The sequence below is a fragment of the Carlito syrichta genome, unplaced genomic scaffold, assembly GCF_000164805.1.
Source record: "Carlito syrichta isolate Samal-C Ts95f unplaced genomic scaffold, Tarsius_syrichta-2.0.1 Scaffold169078, whole genome shotgun sequence".
NCBI classification, from domain to species: Eukaryota; Metazoa; Chordata; class Mammalia; order Primates; family Tarsiidae; genus Carlito; species Carlito syrichta.
The window spans coordinates 216,877-222,876 of record NW_007113174.1 but is presented as its reverse complement, the minus strand read 5'-3'; the positions used below and the strand labels follow the sequence as shown (position 1 = coordinate 222,876).

The 6,000-nt window shown below is 37.7% G+C and overlaps 1 protein-coding gene across 15 annotated transcripts in view; it reads right to left on the bottom strand.

Moving 5' to 3' along the window:
• Positions 1 to 6,000, bottom strand: part of BBS9 (Bardet-Biedl syndrome 9) — a 468,999-nt gene that overhangs the window by 461,892 nt on the left and 1,107 nt on the right. The window lies entirely within an intron of this gene.

Below are 6,000 nucleotides of genomic sequence, written 5' to 3'. Positions count from 1 at the left end.
TCTGGGCGACAGAGTGAGACTCCAACTCAAAAATAAATAAATAAATAAATAAATAAATACCAGGAATAAAAAGAAACAATGAAAACTCTATCACTCCAAGGTGCTCTCTTTAAGCCAAGAAAGAAATTAGTCAAAGACAGGATGGTAATGTAGGTGAAGGAAAAATATATAATAGGTAATTAAATGTATAATGAATTTAACATATGTGGGAAAGTTAATGAAAAATATTTGTTTCTCTTGTTATTACTAATAACATTATATAACCATACAAACTGCTAGATGACTACACTCCAAATCTGGCAGCAAGTATTCAAAAAATATAATTAACGCCTTTATTATACTTGCATTTTTTGACCGGGAAGTAACAATATTTAATAAATCCCATATAATTCCCATCAGGTATTCCAGATACCTCAGAAAACTGTAATATGCCATACTACTGGATTACCAGAATGAAGATACAAACTATCATACAGCCCAGAGCTGAATATTACCCAAATTCTTCACTTGAAATACCTACCAATGATTCACTAAGAGGACTCACAGGGTACAGCATATAGTCATCTTCATGGTTATGATTTTTGACAGAGAGAGGACACAAAGCATAATCAGGAAAGGGAAAAGGTACATGAAGGAAGTCTGGAGAAAACCAGACACAAGCTTCCAAGGTAGAAAGACTCTGTAGTGCTACAGAAGTCAAGAAGAGGAGGAATCTACCAGAACCTGAACAGGGGCATTCAATGAAATAAAAAGAAAACCAGGAGTGCGTTATCTGGAAGGAGTGAAAAAAAAATGTATCTAGAAAGAGAGAGTGACCAGTTACATCAAATGCTGCGGATAAATCACAAAGAATGAAGACTTGGAGGTACAAGCTCTGTTTGGAGACACAACCAAAGACAGAGATTAATAGAAAACAATCAAAGAGTAAGTGATTCTTTGCTTATATTCTGCATCAGCCAGTTCAAAAGAAGTTCCAAGGAGAGAAAATAAGAAAGGAAGAACCGCTCAAACACCTAAAGGAGTCTTAATTTCCCCTTGTGCAGCCCTAAGAGAAATTTTCATGGGGTCTGCCTAGAGAACATAAACACCAAGTAAGCAGAAAAGAAAAGAGTTTTTTCTACCAGTGCTATTGAATGATATATTAAAATATCCAGATCCTTAGATAAATGACCACAAGAGACCTAGCTGGAGTTTGAATATAAACACTGCAACAAGTGAAAATAGCTACCATGTGAAAGTGGCCTTGAAAATCTTTGTGAGTGAACAAACTCTCTCAGCTTGCTAGAATGAACAAAAAAATCCTCCAAGATGAAAAAACTAACATTCGAACATTATCTACAAATAGAAATGTCCACAGCAAACAATAATTTCTCAAGAACTTCTAACATAGAATTACAGGCGCGTACTACCACACCCGGCTGATTTTTGATTTATTGTAGAGATGAGGTCTCGCCAAGTTGCCCAGGCAGGTCTCGAACCCACGGTCTCAGGCAATCCACTTACCTCAGCCTCCCAAAGGCGTAGGATTACTGGCTGAGCCACCGAGCCCGCAAAAGCAACATTTAAATCCTTCTCATTTCTCCTGTTCTATTTCTCCTCAGTCACCCACAACTTTGTTAGCTCCTTTTCCCAAACAGTTTAGTTCCTTACTACTCAAGGCATAATCCTTGGATCAGCAGCATCAGTATCATCTTAAGAGCTTATTTAGAAATGATGAATGTCATTCTCCTCCAACAACATCTCCAGGTGATTCATATGCACCTTAAGGATGAAGCACCAATTTAACCTAATTGCCTAGTTGGATATTTTCTTATTGCAGAGTTCCAGTTTCTTCCTTCTTCTTCCTAAGATCTCTGCCACCAGTTGCTTTTCCAGGGCTTGAAGAAAGAGAAAGACTTCAAATCAAAGAACTAAGACAGCTAGAAGGTATACATCAATCAGCTAGTCCTCCCATTTTGCAGAAGAAGCCCAGAGAAGTGATTTTATTCCCTTAAGTCACACAAGCTAATAGAAGAACCTTGCTTCTGCATACTTTCTCCCTGATCTCTAGACCCTTGCCTCATTAGGCTGCCAATGAACTCCAATTTAATATCTGAAAAATTGAAAAAGTATGTCAGTAGGAAGATTTTTTGCTTGTTTTGCTTTGTTTTAATTTTTAAAAAGAATAAGGGGAGGACCAATTTTAAACCTAAGTCCAACAAATAGCTCTTCCTCACTAGATCATAGCTACCTTAATTACTGATCTTCACCAGGGCAAAACATACCATTACATCAAAATCCTATGTGTTGGTTCCTCCATGTTCCAAGTGGTATTATGTATCATTCCGGACAATAATTTATCAAACAAAAAGGGCAGGGTGGCTCAAACCTATAATCCCAGCACTTTGGGAGGCCGAGGTGAGGAGATTGCCTGAGCCAATGGGTTCGAGAACAGCCTGAACAACTTGAGGAGACCTCATCTCTACAATAAATCAAAAAATTAGCTAGGCTTGGTAGCGCACGCCTGTAGTTTCAGCTACCTCGAAGGCGGAGGCAGAAGGATCCCCGAGCCCAGCAGGTCGATGCTGGGGTGGCCATGAGTGTGCCACTGCACTCCAGCCTGGGCAACAAAGTAGGATTCCAACTCAAAAAAAGAAAATGAAATTTTAAAACTAAGTTTTATTTTTTTAAAAGGAGAACATTCCTGTATTTTGGCCAAATTTACCACTATATAAGAAGAAGAACAACAAATTAAATTCAGAAGGTTAGCAAAATAAATTTCACCCTTTCCCCTAGAAGACATCCCAACCCACTGAGAGAAAGAGAAATTTGCCATAAATTAAGACTTAAATACATTGCTAATTGTATTCCAAAATGAGAAAGATATACACCCTGATGTTGAGATATTAAGGTAGGCAGTTGTGTGGAGGAGGTCCAGCACTGACAGGTTAGAAAGAAGAAAGAGGCCGGGCTTGGTGGCTCAGCCTGTAATCCCAGCAGCTCGGGAGGACAAGGCAAGTGGATTGCCTGAGCCCATGGGTTCGAGACCAGTCCAGGCAACTTGGTAAGAACTTGTCTCTACAATAAATCAAAAATTAGCGTGGTGGTACATGCCTATAGTTCTGGCTACTTGGAAGGCTGAGGCGGAAGGATCACTGGAGCCCAGTAGGTCAACACTGGGGTAGCCATGAGTATGCCACTGCACTCTAACCTGGGCAACAGAGTGAGACTCCAACTCAAAACAAAAAAAGAAGAAAGAGAAGGAACAATAGGAACAGGACATTTTTCAGTCATGAAACCTGGCTTCTGGGTTACAAAAACAAATAGAAAGTATTTCAAATAACAAACAATGTATAAATTGTTTTATTTAGTTAAATATCTTGAATAAAAATAAGAAACTAAGGTCTACATTTGATTCCCTATTCATTCAATGCTAATTTCCAGTTCCTCAGCAATTTTTAAGTAAATATAAAACAAAAACTAAAAATCAGGATTTCCATGACTATCATGTCCTTTCACCTTGAAGGAAAATAATAGTTAATATCTACTAATCATTTACTAAATCCCAGGCAGGGTCTTAAATGTTTTGCAAGTATTCCATTTTAATCTTTGGCACAAAACTACAAGGAAAATGTAGAGACTGTTATTCATACATCTTTGAACACAGAGAGCTTAAGAAACCTGCCCAAGGGATCACAACTAATGAGTGATGTGTGGTATCTAAACCAGGCTGGCTGTTCCAGAATCTTAAACAAATGACCTATGCAGCCATATACAGACTAAAAGCAATAGCTCTGTTAATTTTAATTCTAATCACTACAAATTCTTTTTTTTTTTTTTTTGAGTTGGAGTCTCACTCTGTCGCCCAGACTGGAGTGCAGTGGCCGCTCCAGGCCACTGCAGCCTCGACCTGCTGGGCTCCGGTGATCCTTCCGCCTCAGCCTTCCAAGTAGCTGGAACTACAGGCACACGCTACCATACCCCGCTAATTTTTTGACTTATTGTAGAGATGAGGTCTCGCCAGGTTGCCCAGGCAGATCCCGAACTCGCGGGCTCAGGCAATCCACTCACCTCAGCCTCCCAAGGTGTGGGATTACAGGCTGAGCCACCGAGCCCGGCGTCACTGCAAATTCAAACTGTAAAAAAGGATTTCATGAATTTCATTAAGTTATTTGAAAGGATGATTAGAAAGCAATAATTTGAAAGCTATTTTTTTCTTTGAGAAAGCAGGATTTATTAAGAGAACAGAAAAGCTCCCACAGTGAGAGGGGACCCAAAGGGGTTGCCCTGAAAGTTCTTAACAGATGCGTTTCTATAAATAGGCACACATAAATAGATTTGTTTATAATGCTTTACTCGAATAATAAATGGGAGATAATCTCTTTATCCCTCAAACTCCAGATATTATCTTTCACACTTACCACTTGACACTTTTTTTTTGTTTTTAATACTTACATGTTATCTTCCACACCAAGTTCACTCAGATATACATTTCATTTAAGAAGTGGATGTATTAACACTTCATTGACCTAGTCCTACAATATGTAAGGATGAATAGAAAAATGGCTATGCCAGTGAAAACCCCAAAGACTCTTGTGGGAATAATATATGGGTTTGAAGGCAAATTCTGGAATTAGGAGGCTAAGACCCTGAAGCTATAATTCACATTTGGAGCTTTGCTTCTCCAGATTGTGCTAGTGTTTCCTCAAATTTCAGAAAGTAGGTACCAGGTCTTCCAGTCCAAGAAAGAAGACAAATGCATGAAGAGTTAAAAGAGCATGGCTTTAGCCAATGCCTTACTAGACTCTGGTGTGGCCATGTGCTCATTGAACTATGGCTGTCACCATGCTTCCTGACTTTGGCCCCCTTCCCTACTTTGGAGAGGTGAATTTCCTCTTTCTTTCTCTCTCTAATTTACTTTCTAAATAAACTGTATTTTCTAATCTAAAAAAAAAAAAAAGAGGAGCATGGCTTTTGAAGGCAACTAATACAAAGGATCAGTGTTGGGATTTTTCAATAAAAGACACAAAAGGCAAAAGAGCATAAAAGCTGGAGTAGGACAGATCTGGGATCACTTTCTGACCCCACGTTCCAGATACATTACCTTAGACAAGTCTCTCATGGACTAGAATCCCAATTGCTCTAGTTGGTAGGAGGATAAACTGGCTTAACCCATAGCTAGCATTCAATAAATGTCAGAAGTAATCTAGTAGTAGTAGTGGTGGTGATGGTGTGGTAATGGTTCCGAGCAAGACACAATTACAAATGCCAGTCAGACCCTCTGAACTGAAGTTTTAAATGGAACATCAAAAAGATTAACAGCAATCTCTAATGAAAATGTTATTATTCATCAGGAATGTTTTATAATACCTTCATATATTTTAATACTTTCCAAAAATATTTTAAAGTATTCTGAAAGATAAGACTTGTTACACATCTCAAAAGGTGTAAAAGTTTTTAAATTACTATATAATATTGCTATTGAATTTTTTCGCTTCAATGAGCATTTCCATCAAGAAGCTGTACCATAAAGGTAAGTGTACAGTTGTAATTTACGCAGAACAGTTACACACAATGAAGAATCACAATTAAACTCTCACAAATAACTTGTAAATTATTTTCAAAATAAACTTTCTTTTTTTAATTCTTCTTTTAAAAACTTCTAGAGTTTCTGGTTTCTTTTTTCAACTCGTCAGTTTATTCACCAAAAAAAAAAAATCTAAGTAATTATCCTCTTTACAAAATGTTAGTAAGTTAGAAAATCTTTTGCTCTCTGAATACTGGCAAACTTTCATTAAGACCGATAGTTTTCCCCATAGCATTTTTCACGTCTTGGGTATGTGTAAGATGTGTATACATGTGAGATGTGGTTTCATTTTTAATGTAAGACACCAAAAATATATATATAAATTTCTCCAAGAAACTGAAGTGAATTGCAATATTTGATTGTTAGGAGGTGCTGATAAAATCAGCTCAGTTTATCTAAACTGCTGTGGTCTGCAAAATAAACAGAGGAGAAAC